The sequence below is a fragment of the Hemiscyllium ocellatum genome, chromosome 42, assembly GCF_020745735.1.
Source record: "Hemiscyllium ocellatum isolate sHemOce1 chromosome 42, sHemOce1.pat.X.cur, whole genome shotgun sequence".
NCBI lineage: Eukaryota > Metazoa > Chordata > Chondrichthyes > Orectolobiformes > Hemiscylliidae > Hemiscyllium > Hemiscyllium ocellatum.
The window spans coordinates 28,216,767-28,237,977 of NC_083442.1; the positions used below are offsets into that span (position 1 = coordinate 28,216,767).

Consider the following 21,211-nt stretch of genomic DNA (forward strand, 5'->3'; position numbering starts at 1 on the left):
TTCCTCCGTGCACGTTTAAAAAATTGATGCAACATTACATGACATAGCGAACTGTAAAACTCTTTCTCTGATTTCCACAATCCCCCTCCCCCAATCGGCTTCAGGCGAGGGGTCCTATGTTCAGCTTGCAGATGTAAACGGGGCTTCCCTGTTTTTTTTGTAAATTCTGCTCGCTCTTAATAAAAATACTCCCAGAGGAGTTGCTGCCTGGAATGTTTCCATTTGTTCGACACACACCCAAATGTTGGAAAAAGGACAGACTATGTGTGTATGTGCACACACACACACACACAAAGATAGATTTGAGTGGATGATGGCTGGGGCTCTGACCAGCCGGATTGTGCGACACACAAAGGTTTGAAGAAAAAATGAGTTCGTGTGTAACGAGAGCCATAATTGGAGCAATTGTCCAGCCTGAACAATTGGCTATCGTGCAACTGAGACAAAAAATGGCCTTGCGTGCGAACGCGATTGAGAGGACGTGAGATGCCAAGAATCGTATGGCAGGTAATGCAACTTGAACTATTCGCTCAGTCACGCAACAGTCCCAAGTAAACTGCACCGGAACACGCCTGCTTCTGTACACCCTTCCCTTGCCAAAGACATCATTCTCGAGAGGACAATCGCATTCCCCCTTTTTTTTAAATTCCAACTGCTGAAGCAAACAGCTTCAATTTGACCTCGCCATCATTTAAGAGCCACTAATACATTAATTCCCTAATAATCTCCCCCCCTCCTCCCCCCAGTATGGGGGGTGAATTCACCACCTCTTGTCTGCAAGTGTCTGAAATGTACTGAGTTATGAGGATGGGTTACCCCCCCCACCCCACCCCACCCCACAGGTTAACTCTGATTTCTCTCCACAGATGCTGCCAGACCTGCTGAGCTTTTCCAGCGATTTCTGTTTTTGTTTCTGAAATGTACAACCCTTGAGTGTGCCATATTCAACATACACACACACTGCAGAAAATACAATGTACACGGTTAGGGGGAGAAGATTGGGGAAGGATGTTATTATCGATGTTATTATCCAGGGAGCAGTTAGAGTCATACAGCAAGGAAACAAATCCTTCAGTCCAACTCCTTCGTGCTGAACAAGTTCCCCAAACTAAATTAGTCCTATTTAGAGTCATAGAGATGTACACCAGAGAAACAGACCCTTCGGTCCAACTCGTCTGTGCCGACCAGATATCCCTAATCTCGTTCCATTTGCCAGCATTTGGCCCCATATCCCTCTAAACCCTTCCTACTCATGTGCCCATTCAGATGCCTTTTAAACATTGTAATTGTACCAGCCTCCACTACTTCGTCAGGCAGCTCGTTCCATACACGTACCACCCTCTGCATGAAACATCATAGATGCCCTGCAGTGTGGAAGCAGGCCATTCACCCCATTGAGACCCTCTGAAGGAGATAAATTACTAATATTCGCTTTTAGATGCACACATCAATTAAACTGCAAGTGTTTCAGAAAAATGAAAAAAAAAGTCTAGTTGAGTACAGGAACAGGCCCTTTGTCCCACCAAGACTGCAGACACATGATAGCTTTTCTCAAGTTAAAAATGTTTTGCCTCTACAGGCTCTGTATCTGTTCCCTGCCTATTTATATATAGTATGCCTACAGGGCAGTCCATAGAATCCCTATGGTGTGGAAGCAAGCCATTCAGCCCATCAGGTTCACACCCACCCTCTGAAGAGCATCTCACCAAGACCTATCCTATTCCTGTAACCATGCATTTTCCACAGCTAATCCACCTAACCTACACACTCATGCACACGATGGGCAATTTCCCATAGCTAATTCACCTAACCTGCACATCTTTGGACTATGGGGGGAAACCAGAGCACCCAGAGGAAACCCACGCAGACATGGGGAGAATGTGCAAACTCCACACAGACAGTTACCTGAGCTGGAATCGAACCTGCGTCTATGGTGCTGTGAGGCAGCAGTGCTAACCACTGAGCCACTGTACTGCCTGCATATAGAGGCCATTTAGCCCATCAAGTTTGCAATGATCCTTCGAAGAGCATCTCCCCACCTTATCCATATAACCCTGCATTTACCAAGGCGAATCCAACTAGCTTGCACACTACAGAACAATGTAGCATGGTCAAACCATATACCGGCACATCTTTTGAACTGTGTGAGGAAACCAGAGCGCCCAGCAGAAACCCACACAGACACAGGGTGAACATGCAAACTCCATACAGATGGTTACCCCAAGGCTGGAATCCAACCCAGGTCCCTGGGACTGTGAGGTAGCCGTGCGAGCCACTGAGCCACCATGCCAAAAAAAATCTCCCTCTCGACCCATATACCTCTAAACCTTTCTTATGCATGTACCCGTCCAAATTCCTTTCAAGTATTATAAGTGTACCAGCATCTATCACTTTCTCTGGTAGTTCAGTCCACTCTCTGTGTGAAAATGTTGCCCCTCATGTCCCTTTTAAATCTTTCCCCTTTCACTTTAAAAATATGCCTTCTAACTTTGAACTCCCTATCCTCATGAAAAGACCTTTCCTATTCACCTTAACTATGTCCCTCATGATTTTATAAACCTCTCAGCCTCCTGTGCTTTTATGAAAAAAGTCGCAGCCTATCCAGCCTCTCCTGATAATTCAAGCCCTCCCGTCCCGGTACCATCCTTGTAAATGTTTTCTGCACCGTCTCCAATTTAATAATAATCTTCCTATTGCAGAGCCACCAGAATGGTACACAGTATTCCAAAAGTGCCTTTTGATTAAAAGTGACATGCACGTCTGGAGAGTTTATGTCGACATGATGGGCTGAATGGCCTCTTCTGGCACTGTTACAATTCAACAACCTTTAACATTCACACTGAAAGATTACACCTCTCTCATCACGCAAGGCCATCCAAAGCTGTATATTAGTGACATACTCACACACTCCACTGTTACTTTGTTTCCCCAGACTTTATTTGTGATCTCCCCCTCCCTGTCCCTGCATTTGTTGATCTAAAATATTTACCATGCCGTGAGAGTACATATATGAATGCTCATGTCCTGAGAGTGAAAGGCACAATTTCAGAGTTTGCAAATGATTCAAAACTTGGAAGTGTTTGAGGAGGGCAATGCAGAACTTAGAAAGAATGTGGACAAGTTGGCGGAGTGGGCAGAAGGTGGCAGGTAGATATCAAGGGGGAGAATTGTGGGGTATTACATTTTGGTAGAAAGCACATAGAGAGACAACATTAAGGACTTTGGTAAAGTCTGTGCAAGGGCAGAGAGACCTAGGTGGATACGTGCATAATAAGTCATCGAAGGTGGCAGAACAGTTGGGCAGCAATGTTAATAAAGCACAGTATCATTGGGAAGAATCTTTATAGGGATCTGAGCAATGTGGGTAATGGTGAGAAGGGTGGCAGAATCAGACAGGATGTTCAGCAAAACCTTTCTTGACGTTGGGAGCAACTCGTGGCGTCTTTGATGCTCATCACTAGTCGCCTGGTGGGATTCTCACTGTGCAGCAGTGGGTTATCAATTGAGGAAGATTATTGTTTGTTAAAAATCTTGTTGACAGCCCAATGTGCCTCATTAATATTCAGCTTTCTATCTTAGCAAACTCGCCTAGATATTGAGAAAATTCAACATGGAAACCAAAGCACATACCTGGTGAATTCTGCTCACTCCGAATGACCTCCATGTGTACGCCAAGCACCAATACCTCAAGTTACACACCATTCTACAAAATTGATAAAAGAGCGTTGATGGATGTGATATACTGAAATTTTCAGAAGGCTTTTGATAAATTCCTCTGCAGGAGGCTGGATTGAAAATTTTAAAGCATTGGGGATAGCAGGTAACACATTGCATGAATTAATGATTGGCTAACTGACAGAAAACAGAAAGTAAGAACAAATAGATAATTCTCACTGTATACTGTGACTAGTAGGATACCATGATATACAAAAGTGATTTGGAGATGGGGACCAAACACAACATTTCCAAATTTGCAGACAATTCAAGTAGGAATTTGTATTGCGAGGAAGATGTAAGATGGCTTCAGGAAAGTTTGGACAGGCTTCGTGAAACAAGACAGACTTCATTCTTACTGTAGAAATTCTTGAAACAATTACAAATTGAAACTAGAGATTGCATTAAATACTCAGACATTCAGGCAGCATCTGTAGAGAAACCAAGTTAACATCAGTTAGCAGATTCTGCTTGGCCTGTTTTATTTCAGATTTCCAGAATCCACAGTATTTTGTTTTCTGAATAGTCCTTAAGGCAATTACACATTGTTTAATGAGGTGTTTTACTAATATTTTATTTCATATGCACTGAGATGCTAATTTTATATTTGTGTAATGCCAAATTTCTTCAAAGTGATAATTCCTTTTTTTCTGAAATGTATTTGTCGGAAAAGTTTGTATTTTAGTTTAGCTTCTTTCTAATCCAAATGTTACCCAAGCGTTTGCTATCTGCAAACTTAAATTAATAGTTAAGGATATTAAACAGTAAATATTTAATATTAAATATGAAAATTCATGCACAATTGAGTCTTTTTAATGAGTCGCTAAACACTCAGCCATGGGTGGTGTGGGCCAAGAAGAAGTGCTCATGCTGGGGCTCTTTTGGGTGCAGTGGTAGAGTGGGAAATAAAAAATGATAAACAGGTGATTGAGAGGTAATTCTTCTGACTGCTTGCAGATCCGCAACATTTTTGGTTATTAGGAGCTTAACCTTCCCTGAGGCAGAGTCTCCTCATCTAGGGACTGGCTCTGAGCAAACTACTGAGAGTTCATGTACAGTGCACCTGTAATAAAGGGTGACTAGGTGACTGGATGCTGGCCTCTGTACAGTCATTTCAGCGGGGATGTTAGCATTAAGTGCCTTTAACTTGTGTGTGAGAATGGCTCCTTGACATCTACTGCTGCTGCATACCAAGTCATCCCCTTGACTTGGTGCTAACTTTAACGTGCAAGAAAAGAGAAAAACTTATAGTAGTCATTGCTAGATTGTTGGGCAGCTTTCTTTGACGTCAGTGGTGAATGCTCTGCTTTGCTATTGGATCACAAAATCAATACAAATATATCCTGATATGAATTGGTGTCAAATTTGTCTGATTACACTCAGTGAAGCACTTTGGAAACATTTTATAGCCCTCCTGGCTCTGCATAGTTGAAAGTATTTGTCGAGTTCTATAACTTCATTGTTGCTGTAGTCCAGTTTCCATTAGGGAAGGACGGTAAAATTGCGGGTTCTCTGCACAGACCGGTATCTTCTCTGCCTCTGAAGGAGAGTGGTTTGATACTTTGTGACGACTCTCCTTGGATTAATACCATAAAATTCTAATTAAATTGTCGGCTGTGGCACAGCGGCTAGCATTCTCCTCACTGAATGACACCGTTCTGGGTTCAAATCTGATTTCAGGTCTTAACCAGAAAATGCAAGGTTAACCCTCCTATGCGGCGATGTGGAGTGTTGCACCTGCTCAAAGGTGCCAAATTCCTGATAAAGCTGAGGCTCTGTCAGTCTTCTGAGGTGGGCGTAAAAATTCCGTGGCATTTTTTGGAAGAAGATCACATGGTTATTGCCAGTGTATTGTTGGCACTATTTACTATTTCTTTTATCAACTTTGCAAAACCTACTCAGCTGACAATTATCATATTGTTATTTGTGGAACCCACTGTGTCCAAATTGACTACTACACCACGTGCACTTCAAAAGTATTTCATTGGCTATAAAGCTCTTGGAGTTCAGCAATTGTGAAAAGAAGTCAGCATAAAGTTGAGTTTCTGGCAGTAACCCTTGACTCACAGGGTCACTTTAGAAGAATGAGGGGGGATCTCATAGAAACATTGAAAATCCTGTTGGGACTGGACAGGCCAGATGTGGGAAGAATGTTTCTGATGTTGACAAAGTCCAGAGTTAGGGGTTCACAGTCTAAGACTAAGAAGTAAGCCATTCAGAACTGAGATGAGGAAGGATTTCTTCACTTGGAAGCTGAACCTAGGGAATTCTCTCCCACAGAAGACTGTTGGGGCCAGTTCATTAGATAGATTCAAGAGGGAGCTAGATGTGGCCTTTTCTGATCAAGGAGGATGGAGAGAAAGCGGGAGTGGGATACTGACATTACATGATCAGCCATGATCACATGGAATGGTGGTGCAGGCTCGAAGGGCCGAATGGCCTACTCATGCACCTATTGTCTATGTTTCTGTGTTTTTCAAGTGGTGAAGCTTGCATCTATGCTCACATTTACAATTTAACGACAGTAATGATGCTTGCATTTCCCTTTCTGCATTCACGAATCAAACATTCTCCTGATCCTGAATGAATGTTACGAACTGGGATTAACTGTATCCCAGGACATGTTCCTATGCTTCAGGCATTATTTTGCCAACATATCCAACCTTGTGACATACTTCCTTCTCAGGCCAATTGGAAAGCAAATAGGCTCCCTGCCCAGCTGGATGAGGTTTGACTGGCAGCCAACCAACCCTTCTTTCCAATTTTCAATATTTTTAGACATGGTAAAGAGGAATGGTCAAAGCAAATTGTATCTTTTTAAAAAAATGCCTGTATAATTCTTTTCTCACATACAACAATGCCCTGGAGGCTGATCTTTAATTCCTGGGCAGTCCAGGCCAGTTCGGGGTATTGGAATCCTCACTAAAATTAAGGTGATTGCAAAAAGAGAGCAGAGGAAAACGTGGGGAGTATCCTTGCCATGAAACAAATGGTTAAGTGTCTGTCTGAATGAATCTGCTTCCTCCTGCACTCAATAATGCACAGCTAAGTACTTTGTATGTGTTTCGGGGGGTAAAGAAATCAGGGAATGGGAATGTATTCACAAAGGAAGATACAAATAAAATACCAGATTGTTGGGGAATACAGAGTTTGAAACTGAAATAAATCAGTATTACCAGGGAAATGGTGTTAGGGAAATTAATGAGGCCAAAGGAGCTAAATCTCTGGGCCTGGTAATCTACATTCCAGAGTTCTTAAGGAAATGGCCCTAGAAATAGATGCATTGTTGATCATTTCCCAAGATCTAGTAGTTCCAGGAACAGTTGCTATAGATTGAGGGATAGCTAATGTCACTATTTAAAAAGAGAGGCAAGGAGAAAGCCAGGAATTATAGACTCGTCAGCATGATGTCAGAATCAGGGAAAATGCTGGAGTGTTATAAAAGAATTAATAGCTTTGAACTTGGAAAACAGTGGCAGGATTGGATAGAATCAATAAGGATTTGCAAAAGGAAAATCATCCCTGACAAGTCTATTGGAATTCTTTGAGAATGTAACTAGTCGGGTTGATGAGGACCTAGTGGATGTGGTTTATTTGGAGTTGCAGAAGGCTTTTGATAAGATCTCACATGAGGGATTAATGTGTTAAATTAAAGCACATGGGATTGGAGATAGTGTACTCATATGGATAGAAACTTGGCTGGAAACAAAGAGTTAGAATAAATGGGTCTTTTCTTGAATGACAGCTTGTGACTAGTGGGTACGAGGGATCAGTGTTAGGACTCCAGCCATTCACAATTTCATATTAATGATTTGGAGGAAGTAGCTAAATACAATTTCTCCACATTTATGTATGAACAAAGCTGGATGGGAGGCTGACCTGTGAAGTGGGTGGAGAGAGGCTTCAGTGTGATTTGGACAAGCTTAATGAGTGGGCAAATGCATGGCGGATGCAGTATGTTGTGGATAAATGTGCGGTTATCCACTTTGGTACCAAAAACAAAGGCAGGTTATTATCTGAATGGCTACAAATTGAGAGAGAGGAATGTGCAAAAAATACCCGTGTTTCCCTGAACATGAGTTGCTGATGGTAAGTATGCAGCTGCAGCAGGCAGTGAAGAAGGCAAGTGGGATTTTGGCCTTCACAGCGAGAGAATTCAAGTTCAGGAGCTGGGATGTCTTGCTGCAGTTGTATAGGGCATTGGTGAGACCACACCGGGAATGTTGTGTGCAGTTTTGGTCTCCTTATCTGAGGAAGGATGTTCTTGCTCTTGAGGGAGTGCAGTGAAGGTTGACCAGATTGATGCCTGGTGTGTCAGGACTGACGTATGAAGAGAGACAGAGTTGGTTAGGCTTATATTCACTGGAGTTCGGAAGAATGAGGAGGAAACTCTCAGAGAAACCTATGAAATTCTAGAATGAGTCAGGGTAAGTGCAGGAAGGATGCCCACTATGATGGGGGAACCCAGAATCAGGGATCACAATCTTCGGATGTGCAATATACCATTTAGGACTGAGATAAGAAGTTCCATCACCCAGATGGTGGTGACCCTGTGGAACTCGCTACCACAGCAAGTTGTTGAGGCAAAAACATGATGATTGTAAGAAGGAATTGGATGTAGCTTTTGTAGCTAATGGGATAAAAGGATATGGATAGGCCAGTCTATTGAGCTGGGTGATCATGTCATGATCATAAAGAATGGCACAGCAGACTTGAAGGGCTGATTGGCCTATTGCTCCTATTTTCTACACTTCTATGAAAGGGCAGCGGTGTGGTACTGGTTGGATTGCTCTTCCAGCAAGGCACAGCAGACACCTTGTGCCGAATGGTCTACTTCAGTCCTCCAACCAATATCTCTCGATTTGAGGTTGACGTCCACTCGGAATCATGGGTTTCTTTGTGTGACTGAGCAAGCCAATCCTGCACTCACAGAAGATAGTGTGTGAAGCGCTGGATTAAAAAAAAACAAATTAATTTCCTCTAACTATTCTGTGATTCCAGTGAATGCTTCCTGCATGTCGAAGGTGGTGGTTCCATTGATTGATGGTCTCGGATTAATGTTTAATCAAAAGGGAAACTCCAACGGTATTTTCAGAAACTCTTATCTGATTCCAGTCTTCAGCCATATTTCCCCTAATGATAAAAAGGAGAAATGGTAAAAATAATGAAAAAATCCAGGGGAAGATGGAAAAAAAATTTCTTGCTGGTGGATGCCAACAACTATTATGTAATCGATGTTCATGGGGGAGGGGCGAGGATAGAAAATGTTTGAGGATTTGGTGGTGTAGCAGTGATATCACTGAACTAGTAATATGAGGCTGAAGCTAATACTATGTTGTGGAGGTGCCAGTGTTAGACTAGGGTGGGCAAAGTCAGAAGTCACATGACACCAGGTTATAGTCCAACAGGTTTATTTAAAGTCACAAGCTTTTGGAGCGCTGCTCCTACATCAGATGAAGTGGAGGGAAGCGCGCAAGTGCAGAATATTTATGAAGGGATTATGGTAAGATAATTCCAGATAATTAAGAGATTTGAGAGATAAGTAGAAATGGTCTGAGTGGACAGGCTGAATAACCAGTCTTTGCAGGTGATCAAGTGTGTCAGATAGTGTGAGTAAAGTGTCAATAGTTGAATAACAAGTGAATGATCATCTATGAACAGATTAATTAAGACAGAGGATAACTACAAAAGGTCAAAAATAAGATGGCATGAGAGACAAATCAAATGGCTGGAATAACATGATAGGTGTTGATGTCACATGATGAGGGTCTAACCAAAGTAATTCAAACTAATTAAGGTAGAGAGATGATAACAAGTTATCAAGGTGATGGTGTGACAACAGAATAGTAAGGAAGATTTTCCAAACACACAACAGTATGATGGGGTTACATGTAGTGTGACATGAACCCAACATCATGGTTGAGGCCATCCTCATGGGTATGGAACTTGGCTATCAGTTTCTCTTTGGCGATTCTGCATTGTATGTCTCGAAAGGGGTCTTGCTGTGAGAGGCGTGGGCCACCACAACAGCTGATAAAATGTGAGTTCAGCTAATCAAATATAAAGGTAATCTCAGCAATGGTGATCATGAAACTATCATTGATTATTGTAAAAATCCATCAGATTCACTCATGCTCTTTAGGGAAGAAAGCCGACTGCCCTAGCCTACATCTGACTCCAGTCCCACAGCAATGTAGTTGACTCTTCAAATTGCACTGAATTGGCTTTGCAAACCACTCACTGTCAGAGCAACAATGGTAGAAGACTTATGACCAGGGAGACCATGGGAGGATAAACAGATGGAGTTGCTTCTGGAAATAATGAATAAAGCTAACTCTCAATTCAAACTGAAGATCTAAACTTCTCGCAGAGAAGAAAGCTTTCTTCTCATCACCATCCAGGTCAAATCCTAACTCTTAAATCTTAACCCTGTTCATATCTAGTCTTCTGAACTAAAATGACACACTGAGGCCTTTGGAAAGTTTCCTACCAATTGCTCCACATTCCTAAAGCTTGATTCAAACCGTTGTCACATTGGTGAGACCACAAAAGTCCTTCACTTTGGGTCATCCTAAGCATGTAAGTGGTGTTATGTAAATGCCAGTCTTTACCTCTCTAGCCCAGTACATCGATAACATCCCCTTTGTCCCCTGAGATGGGGAATCAGGTGGAGACAGTGAGCCATGTATGTTATAGCTGTGTGTAGCCACAATTTGTTGACATCCCTTCGCAATGTATCCTTAATGGGTCATAAGCATCCCTAATCCTGGGGAAGCTAGTTAAATACAAGCTAATATATCTGCTATGAGTATTGTAACATAATCCCTAATATGTCTGCAGGTTATACTTCAGCATGAAAGGCTTCAATGGAACAGCTATTTATCTCTCTTCAGCTGGAGATGCTGCCTCTAGGATTGAAACAGATATAATGGATAGTTGTTCGTGAGTTATGAATCAAAAAAGATTTTTAAGTAAATTATTGATTATTAAACTGTTGATTATTCTTATCATCCTAGAGTGTTATTCAGGTGGGGGTCATAATAATATGGTAGTAATGTCCCTATCTCTGAGCTAAGAAGCTTGGGTTCAAGTCCTACTTGCTTCAGAGCTGTGCAATAACTTCTCTAAACAGATTGATTATAAATATCTAAAAGGCCAATACGTAAAGAACTCTTGTGGTGGTGTGGTAGTGTCCGTACCTTGGAGCCAGAAGGCCTGGATTCAAGTCTCACTAAGACTGTAAATACGAGCAGATTTAGGCCATTCAGCCCATTGAGTTTGCTCCACTATTCGGTCATGGGTGATAGAGGTATGTAACAAAAGCAGAAATAGCTGAAGAAACTCAGCCGGTCTGGCAGCATCCATGTGGACAAAGCAGAGTTAACGTTGCCATATCAGCAACCCTTCTTCAGAACTGATAGCAGCCAGGAAACATTTGTATGTATTCAGAAGTGGGGGAGGTGAAGTGGGGAAAAGAGTGAGCAGATAGGTGGACATGAAGCCCAGAGAGAGACAACAACAGTGCGACAAACAAGGGATGGCTGATAGTAAACCAGGAACAGAGAAATGCTGGTAATGGGGACCTCAAGGTAGGTGTGTAATCTCATTTCTGAACAGATTGACTAGAAAATATCTAAAATGTTAATACAAATGTTTGAGTCACTTAATCTCATCTGTTGCTGCCATAATGTTATTGGTAGGACGTCCCCATTAATCAGCTGTGCACTTGTTCAATTTCAGGAGTAATGCATTCTTACTGGGACTATGCTGTGCCCCTGGGCTCAGACTGGTTGGTCAGGCAGCAGTTTGAGAGAGGGCAAGACTTATGCCATTTTTAAACTTAACAAAAAAGCCAAACCAATGCTGGAAATACATGGCAGAGCCAGTCAGCATTTACAAAGAGGAAGGAGAGGGGATTGGATGATGGAAATGGAACCTATAGCAAGTCTGATATCAGATGGCCATGTACTCACTGGTCTGTGTACTTGCAGCATTAGCAGGATTTTCTTTTTGAGTCTTTCACTCCGACGTAATTTCCTGGGCCGCTCAGCCATGTTTGATCTCTCCACCCTCTCGTTCGATCCCTAAATTTCACAGCCCTGGCAGGAAGCTTCGGGAGCAGTGAGTTCTTTGGTTTTCCTTCATTTTGGCTGGACTTCCAAAACTCAGACTTACCAGTAAAACCTGCTGTGCACCATGGTAACAGGGGTAGGCCGTTAGGCCCCTGAGTCAGTTCTGAAATGTAGCAACAAGATGTAGGCCATTCATCTCCTCAAGTCTGCTGAAGAAGATAAGAACAGGAGTAAGCCATTTAGTCCCTGGAGGAGTCTATAATGGAGCTCAGTAACTGGAGTCGGTCATTTAGCGTCTCAAGGTGCTCTGTCATTCAAATAGATCTCAACTGTCAATGCCATTTACTCACCTTTGCTCCATATCCTCTGCTGCTCCTGTCTAACATGGATCATGTACCAGCAGAGACTGTGTAGAACAAAGAACAAAGAATAGTACAGGAAAGAACATGCCCTTCAGCCCATCTAGTCTGTGCTCACACATGACGCCTTTCCAAACTAAATCTTTTTGCCTCTACACAGGTCTGTATCTCTCTCTTCCCTGCCCATTCCTGTATCAGTCATGATGCCTCTGAAACAAGATGCTTCCACCATCTCCTCTGGCAATGCATTCCAGGCATTTACCACCTTCTATATGAAAAACCTGCCTCTCACATCTCCTTTAAACTTTACTCCCTTTACCTTAAACTCTCATCTCTTAGTAAGTGACATTTGTACTGTGGGGCAAAACCCTCTGACTATCCAGTCTTTCCATGTCTCTGATAATGTTGTAAACTTCTATCAGATCGCCCTTCAGACTCTGATGCTCAAGTGAAAACAAACCAAGTTTGTTCAATCTCTCCTCACACCTATTACACTTCTGATCAGGCAGCTACCTGGTAAATCTTTTCTGTACCTTCTCCAAAGCCTCTACATCCTTCTGTTAGTGTGGCGACAAGAACTATACATTTGCAACATGACTTGCCAATTTTCATACTCTATGCTCTGACCAATGAAGGCATGCAATGTCATCTTTTTGACCAGCTTGTCCACTTGTGTTGCCACATTCATTGAACTGTGGACCTCTGTACCTGAAGACCTCTGAGGCTTCTGTCATTTACTGTATACTTCCCTCTTGCGTTAGGTCTTCCAAAATGCATCACCTCACATTTGGCTTGATTAAACTCCATCTGTCAACTCTCTGTCCAAGTCTCCAGCATATCTTTATCCTCTGGCAACGCTCCGCTCTATTCACAGCTCCCCCCATTCTTAGGGCGTAAAAGATCTAACACCAACAGGGAGTTGATCCTGCCAAACTCACCAAAACTGATCACCATCACATTACTGTTTGTGGGAGCTTGCTGTGTGCTAATTGGTTTGAAATACTTTTAAATACGTTAACACTCCTTCTATTTTGAAATCACTTTGAAACAATGCATTACCATTTTTTTTTCAACATTGATAGATAATTATACCTTGCAGAAAGAAATTTACAATTTAAAATGCATCCAACATGTTTCCTACTTCCCCAATCCTAGTCCAAGTATAGCAGTAACAATACTTCACATGTGCTTTATTGTTTCTAAAAAAATGTTGGATAGAAGTTAAGGTAGACATTATATATGTGCAATTCTGTTTTTCCTTCCTTTATTATGACCAATGGTGTTCCGCACGGATCAGTGCTGGGACCCCTGTTGTTTTTAAAACATTTGGAGGGGAATGTAGATGATCTGATTCGTAAGTTTGCAGGTGACACAAAGATCTGTATGCTCTTGCTTATTATGAACTGCCTGTACTGCTCACAAGAAAAGCTTTTCACTGTACTTAAGGTACTCACGACAACAAATTAAACCAAACACCCAGTTGGGAGAGAAAACAGGGCTTCCGTTTGGAGTCTCATTCCAAAGACAGGACCTCTGGCAGTGCAGTGCCCCTGTAGGACTGTACAGGGAGTGTCAGCTTACACGGTGTGCTGAAGTTTCCCGAGTATGAGCTGAACCTACTACTTCCTGACTCAGAGGTAATGGTGCTATCAAGTGAGCCATGGATGACGATGTTCAATTTGTAACACCTTAAGAACAGAATTACCTGCCAAATGAACAACTAGTAAAGGCCTGATTGCTGTAATTTAGTCACTGGATGGAATCACTTGGGATTCAGTTGGTTACAAAGTAGGATTGGGGAAGTAGGAAACATGTTGGATGCATTTTAAATTGTAAATTTCTTTCTGCAAGGTATAATTATCTATCAATGTTGAAAAAAAAATGGTAATGCATTGTTTCAAAGTGATTTCAAAATAGAAGGAGTGTTAACGTATTTAAAAGTATTCCAAAGAGAAAGAAACCTTTTCTGACGTCAGGAGCAGCTCACCATTTATGATGTTCCAATGACCTGAGAGGTGCTACATAAATGTACTATAATTCCCCGATCAGTTCTGAACCTAAAACCTGCTCTTCTCTCTACCTTGGACTCTCTGCAACAACATAGCTTTGTTCAAGCAGAGTCTTTTTCCTACTCATTATCTCCTTGCCTTCTAACATCCCTGAACTCATGGATTCCTCAGCTCTGAGGGTTCCACTGCCTATCCATTCGGTACATTGCTACCTTCATGCACAATCTCTGCACTTCAACACCCAAGCTCTTGGGGTGTCACCGTGACTGTTGGGGAATGTTATGCTTGGCCTATGGATTTTTGTGTCAATTTTTAAAAAAAAATTGATGCAGGTGACCATATTGTTCATGAATGTAATAGGCCTCTTATAATGATCTTTGTGTAGCCTGTTGGAAAGATGTTGGATACTCAATACCAAACTGGTATGTCTTTTTGGAAGGCTTCTATTTCGGTTGGCAATGTTGGTTTTTTTTTGTCTTTTTGCTTTGATTAGTCGATCAAACTATTCAATCCTCTTTGATGTTGTTCCCTGCTGCCTCCTTCAGTTCCACTTTAAGAGAACCATAGTTGAACTGTGTACTGCGTGACAATGCAGTCCCTCCTTTCTCTTCCCTATGGTGTTCAAACTATTGTATTTATCCTAGAGTAGAATATATTCAATTCATGCAAACCATGAACAGAAAACAGGAGTAGGCCACTCAGCTGTTTGAATCTGCTCTACCATTTAGTAAGATCATGTGATGAAGGGCTTATGCCCGAAACGTCGAATTTCCTATTCCTTGGATGCTGCCTAACCTGCTGTGCTTTAACCAGCAACACATTTTCAGCTGATATGATTTTAATCTCAACTCTACGTTCTTGCTTATTCCTGATGGTCTTTCATCCCTCTGTACCTCTGCCTTTAACATCTTGAAATATTCTGCAACTATTGCCTTCCAAGGAAATGAATTCCAAAGACTGTGAGAGGATAAAAAAATGGTTCCTCAGCTTTGTTTAAATAGGTGGCACGGTGGCTCAGTGGCTACCTCACAGCCCCAGGGACCTGGGTTCAATTCCAGCCTCGGGCAATTGTCTGTGTGGAGTTTGCACATTTTCCTTGTGTCTGCGTGGGTTTCCTCCCACAGTGCAAAGATGTGCAGGTTAGGTGAATTGGTGATGATAATTTGCCCACAGTTTTCAGGGATGTGTAAGTGAGGGATTAAGATAGGACAATGCATCTGGGAGGGCTGGTGTGGACCCGTCGAGCCAAGTGGCCTGTTTCCATACTGTAGGGATTCTATGATAGACACCCTTTATTTTTGAATGATAGACCCTAGCGCTAGATTCTCCCGCAAGAGGAAACATCCTTTCCACATCCACCTGGTCAGGTCCCTTCGGGATCTTCTATGTTTCAATTACACCATCCTTGACCCTTCTAAACTCCAGAGCTTACAGGCCTAGCCTGTGTAACCTTTCCTGTCGAGAGTGTGGTGCTGGAAAAGCACAGCAGGTCAGGCAGCATCCAAGGAGCACGAGAGTCAATGTTTCAGGCAAAAGGTCAAGAACAAGGGACTTCATAGGAATAGCTAAAGAAACACAGGTAACATGAAAAATAATTTTTATATCGAATCTGATAAGAATCAAAATTCAATCATGACTTTATAAAGGAAATTGGATAAAGGGAATTGGCTAACCAGTTGAAGAAGGAGAATCTGTGGGACTGCAAGGAAAGTCTGAGGGATTGTACACAACTGAAGCAGAGAGCTTGCATTGACAAGATGGACAGAATGGTCTCCTTTTATACTGTCACCTTTCTATTATTAATGATTCACTCTTACCCACTTAGAGAAACCCTCCCTTTTCCTCACCACCTGGTCAAATTTATTTTTGTTCAGTCCCTTTTAGTAACATTTGCATTTTGACAGCAGTTTTTATGTACATGAAACCCTCATAGATGCACACATGGCTGGTTGTGGCTGTGGGCAGGTAGAGCTGAGATGTTGCATGAATTGATGAAGTAGGTTGAGGTGAGACTGCTGAATGTTATGTAAATCCTGAATTTAAACCCAATCTGAAGAAAGTTGGTCTGAACAGTGTCAGAAGTCTCATGACACAGGTTATAGTCCAGCGGGTTTATTAGAAATCAGAAGCTTTTGAACCACTGCTCCCTCATCACCTGAATAGTGTGACACTTGAAGTTAAAGCTGATGTTGTTGTTTTTATGACTGGAGATCTGTGACCAGTAGTATTCTGCGGGGATCAGTGCTGGGACCCTGTTGTTTGTAATATGTATAAATGTTCTGAAGAGGAGCGTAGTTAGCCTGATCAGTAAGTTTGCAGATTACAGAAAGAATGGGAGAGCTATAGGTAGCGAAGTGTTTACCAGAGGATAGGGCAGGATATAGATAAGCTGGAGACTTGGATGGAGAAATGACAGATGGAATTTAATCTGGACAAATGTGAAGTGTTACATTTTGGAAGATTTAATGCGGGGATAAGCATACGGTAAATTATCAGAATCTCTTAGTAGCATCAACATTCAGAGGAGTCCAGGTGTACAGGTCCATAATGCCCTGAAAGTGGCAACACAAGTGGTTATGTGGTCAAGGAGGCATATACTATGCTTGCCTTCATTGGTTGGAGCATAGAGTACAAATAATGGCAAGTTATGTTGCAGCTGTATAGAACTTCAGTTAGGCAAAATTTGGAATATTGTGTACAATTCTGAATGCCACACAACCAGAACATGTGGAGGCTTTGGAGAGGGTACAGAAAAGGTTTACCAGGATGTTGCCTGGTTTGGAAGGTATTAGCTATGAGGAGAGGTTGGACAAATTTGGTTTGTTTTCACTTGAACGTCGAAGGATGAGGGGAAACCTGATGAGAGTTTGCAAAATTATGTGAGGCATGTATAGAATGGGTGGTCAGTGTCTTTTTCCCAGGGTAGAAATGTCAACTACTGAATGACATAGATTAAAAAAAAAGGTAAATTTAAAGATGTGAGAGGCAAGTTTTTTACATAGAGGATGGTAAGTTCCTTGAATGTGGTGGAGGTGGTGGAGGGAGATACAGTAGCAACATTTAAGAGTCATGATGATAGATATATGAATAGGTAGGAATTAGAGGGATATGGACCGTATAGAGGCAAGAGGTTTTTAGTTTAGAAACGCTTTATTTGTCGGTGCAGTTTTGGTGGGCGAAGGGCCTGTTGCTGTGCTGTACTATTCTTTGTTCTATCTGTAGATTGATAGGTTTGTCTTCTGAGAAAGGTTGAACAGGTTGGGCCTATACTCATTGGAGTTTAGAAGAATGAGAGGTAATGAGAATGAAGGGAAACACACAAAATTCTGAGGTTGCTTGACAGGGTGGATACTCAAAGAACTTTTCCTCTTGTGGCAGAATCTAGAACTAGGGAACACAGTTTAAAATACGGAGTTTCCCATTTAAGATGGTGATTTATTTTCTCAGGAATTCACTTCCCCAGAAAGGAGTGGGTCATTGAATAGATGTGTTAAACATAATTTTGATTGGACAGGCGAGAAAGTGAAGCTGAAGCTCCAATCAGGTCATGCATCATTATATTAAATAGTTGAGTAAGGTGCACTGGCTGTTTGGCTGCCTTCATCTATTTCTTATTAATCAGCAGTTAATACTGATCATTTACAATCACTAACCAGTTTGAAAGAGATTTATCTCAGTCACTGACCAATATGTGGAAAGAAATGTGTGGTTGAGCAGTAAAATTAAAGATCCCTTCTTTTATCTTACTACTGTTGCAGCAGGAATGAAATATGGTGTTTAGTGTTAGTTCTAGGAATTCAGTTCTTCCTTCATGACAAGTTTGCATTTTGGCTTGGCACCAAACCTGCTTAAAAGACAATCCCTATTCCTTTTGAAAGTTTGCAAAGTTGATTTTGAAGCTAAGCCATGCAGATATTCACGGATTTGATCCCTGCTCTGTGTTAGCTGATCTGAGCCTCAGCTGGAGTGTAGGTTTTGTGGTTGGCCTTCCAAACAGTCCGAGGCAAGTGACAAGTCATCTGGGGCTCCAGCTTCCACTTGCTGGGCAGTGACCCCTACTGGTATGTGCTTGCGGTGCAGGTGAAAACTGAAGGGAGCTTTCACCTGAGATTTGTAGCCGTGTTTGTCAGACAGGTGCGCAAACCTGTAAAGTTTTCTGTCGTGTGTGGGGTTACATGTATGACGCAGGGTTATGGTTCACTCTAGGGGAATGATACTTTGATTGAGATGCTAAATTGAGGTCTCGTCTAGATTTGGTTTAGACAGATGATACTATTTTAAGGAGAGCAGGGTGTCCTACTCAATACTCTTTTTCTCAAACAACTCCACCAGAAGCAAATCTACTAACTCTTTATTTCACAGGATTGTTAGAGTACAGAAGAAGCTCATCATGCCTGCATTGTTTCTGCTTGAACAATTTGCTTTGTGCCATTCTCCCAGCCTCTCCATCTTGTTTGTTTACTAGTTTAACTAGTTCTCAATGTTTCAAATAATCTGCCTCCACCATGCTCTCAGACAGTGCATCCCCAACCTTAACCACTCCGGGTGGGTTTTTTTCTCATGTCACTTTTGGATCTTTGACACTCACTTCAAGGCTGTTCCGTATCATAAGGACATAGGAGCAGGAGTAGGCCATCTGGCCCTTCGAGACTGCTCTGTCATTCTTTTTGTGGTCTCATCTCCACTTACCTGCCCTTCACTGTAACCCTTAACTCCTTTACTGTTCAAAAATCTATCCTTGCTTAAAAAAAAATTAAACGAGCTAGCCTCAATTAGCGGGGAATTTCACAGATTCACAACCCTTCAGCTCCTCCTCAACTCAGGCTTAAATCTGCTTCCCCTTATTTTCACGCTATGCTCTCTAGCTCCAGTTTCACACACCAGTGGAAACAACCTCCCTGCTTTTATTTTATCTATTCCCTTCATAATTTTATATGTTTCGATAAAATCCCCCCATATTCTTCTAAATTCCAAAGAGTATGATTCCAGTCTATTCCATTTCTCCTCATAAGCCAGTCCGCTCACTTCCGGAATCAACCTAGTTGATTTGCGATCGTTCTTGATCCTTGTGAGCGGAATTGGTTTCTCCCAACCTACTCTGTCCAAGTTTCTCTTGGTTTTGACGAACTCCGTCTCATCTCCTCAAAGCCTTTCTTTCGCCAAGGAACGCGGTCCTATTTTCCTGAGTCTGTCTTCATAACTGATGTTCTTCATTCCTTGCCCCATTCTTGTGAATTTTCTCTGCATCGTGTCTTTGGTGTTTGTGGAATGTTTAATTCCGGAATGTGTGTTCCCTTGGCTTATATATTAATAGATAAGGACTCCATGGACCAGACCTTGTGAAGCACTTTGAGATTTTTAAAAGTTGTTTTACTTTTCCTCCATCCAGGAGTTAGTGCCTTCCCATTACTCAAATCACCATTTTTTTTAAAACTTGCAACCACCACCAGTAAAAACACCCATTTATCCAATTGAGTATGAACAAGCAAAACCCATAATTGGCAATTCGAGCCATCAAATGTGAAGGGGGTGAGGTAAGGAGAGCGAGACAGGATGAAATCTAAATGGAGTTGGAGGAGGAAATAAAGTTTTGTATCTCCCGTGGTGCCCACCTCTCTCCAAAGGCATCAAGAGCATTGATGGACACCGGATGCTCCTTCCCCAAGGGTACCCAGTCATGAATATAACAGTGGAAGAAGGGCAGACAGTTGGCAGAGACAACCCCCTCCATGGCCTGCTGCCTGGACATGTTTATAGCCAGCCCGACCATGCCCACGAGGAGTAGCGCCTCTGATCTGCCCACAGCCCCCCAGCACACGCTGCCCAAAGGTCAAGAACATAGGGCTGAAGTGCAACCAAAAACTGGTAAAATATCTGGTTAAATAAGGGAGTGCAAATGGCTGCAACAAATATGGTCCATGGACTCCATAGCGCTGTGAAATGAATAGTTGGGCTGGGAGTCTGTGAACTGCCACAATCTGCTTTTGTGTGGGATTGCTGAGTGCAACACTCTCCACCTTCAGATTCCTGAAGAACTCCCATCTACTTTGAGATGTTTATTTTTAATTTTCCCCCTAACCAACCTGCTTAGACATTACACATCTCTGGAGCAGGTGGGACTTGAACCTGGGATTTCCAGTCGGGAGGGCTTCTTTCAGTTATTAAGTTCATGAGATGCAGGTGTCACTGACAATTTCAGCACCTACTGCCTATCCCTCACTGAGAAGGCAGTACTGAGCAGATCTGTGGCCCTGTAACCCTCTTGCCTGAATAAAAAAAAATCTGTGTTCAAGTCCCACATTTGAGCCCAAAAATCAAACAAGACACTCTAGTGCAGTATTGAGGATGTGTGCAGTACCAAAGCTGCGGTGTATTGGAGGAGGTGTTCAAGCAAGGTCTCAACTATGTGCTTGGTGTGTGTACAGGATCACCATTTGAAGATGAGCGGGTGGAGTTATGCCTGGAGTTCTGACCAGTACTTGCCTTTTAATTGCCATCTCTAAAAGCAAATGACCAGGTTGTCTTGTGGTGCTAGGGTACTATCCCTATCCCTGGACCAAGATTCAAGTTCTAGCTTCCCCAGAGGTGTACAACAACATCTCTGAACAGGTTGATTAGTGAAACAGAAAAGAACCATAGATGCTGGAAGAAGGGTCACTGAACCTGAAACATTAACTCTGATTTCTCTCCACAGATGCTGTGTTTTTCCAGCAATTTCTGTTTTTGTTCATGATTAGTTAATTAGTCTGTTTCGTGACAATACTAAGCCTTTAAAAGGTGTATTTGTTCCTTTTTTTGAAGAGAGGGTTTCAGTAAGTGATACCGAGCTGTCTATTACAAGCCTATAAAATAAACAGCTTGAGAGACTTTGGCTTTTTAAAAAAATGTTGGAACAATAGAAGCAGCCTGAGTGGGTGGGACAAACTCCTCCCGAACCAGGATTTTTAGTTTATCGTTTTTCAGGAGCAAATGCTCGGTCTTTAAACTTGTTTTGGAAGCTGCAGTACATCTCTTTCTGGTATTGTCCCCAAGGTTTGATGTTTTTCCTCTTGGATCG

General features: G+C 42.2%; 1 long non-coding RNA gene across 1 annotated transcript in view; it reads left to right on the forward strand.

Annotated features, from left to right (window-relative positions):
• Window positions 1–302: 302 nt before the first annotated feature.
• Window positions 303–21,211, forward strand: part of LOC132834820 (uncharacterized) — a 149,487-nt gene continuing 128,578 nt past the window's right edge. Inside the window, exons 1-2 of the long non-coding RNA XR_009647248.1 lie at window positions 303–507; window positions 3,580–3,820. This is a non-coding gene — a long non-coding RNA (uncharacterized LOC132834820). The remainder of the gene's footprint in view (window positions 508–3,579; window positions 3,821–21,211) is intronic.